General features: G+C 70.2%; 1 protein-coding gene across 1 annotated transcript in view; it reads right to left on the bottom strand.

Annotated features, from left to right (window-relative positions):
- HABP2 (hyaluronan binding protein 2) overlaps positions 1–295 on the bottom strand; it is a 17694-nt gene that overhangs the window by 9099 nt on the left and 8300 nt on the right. The gene's annotated exons all lie outside the window — the stretch shown is intronic.

Raw genomic sequence — 295 nt, 5'->3', positions numbered from 1 at the left:
CCGGAGGCACGACCCTCACCGGTGTGCCGGTACCAGCTGCCTGTGGGGACACAGAAGCCCTTTTCCAGGGAAATCACCGGGGATCGAGGGCTCAAGGCCTGCACACCAACATGGCTCCCCCTCCACAAACCCCGTTTCGAGGACTGAGGGCCTGGCGCGGCCGACATGCCGAACACGTTGCCTCAGCGGGGCCTGCAGCCTCCCCGCAGCCAGCGGCCCCCTGGGAGCCGGGCGCTGGTGGGACCGCAGCTTTGCCAGCCCACGTCGGGGGGCCGGGGGATTCGAGTGGGCTGGC

This window comes from Eurypyga helias, unplaced genomic scaffold, assembly GCF_000690775.1.
Source record: "Eurypyga helias isolate BGI_N326 unplaced genomic scaffold, ASM69077v1 scaffold5946, whole genome shotgun sequence".
Classification (NCBI taxonomy): domain Eukaryota; kingdom Metazoa; phylum Chordata; class Aves; order Eurypygiformes; family Eurypygidae; genus Eurypyga; species Eurypyga helias.
Note: the sequence above shows the minus strand (reverse complement) of the source record. Positions and strands in the feature narration are given on the sequence as shown.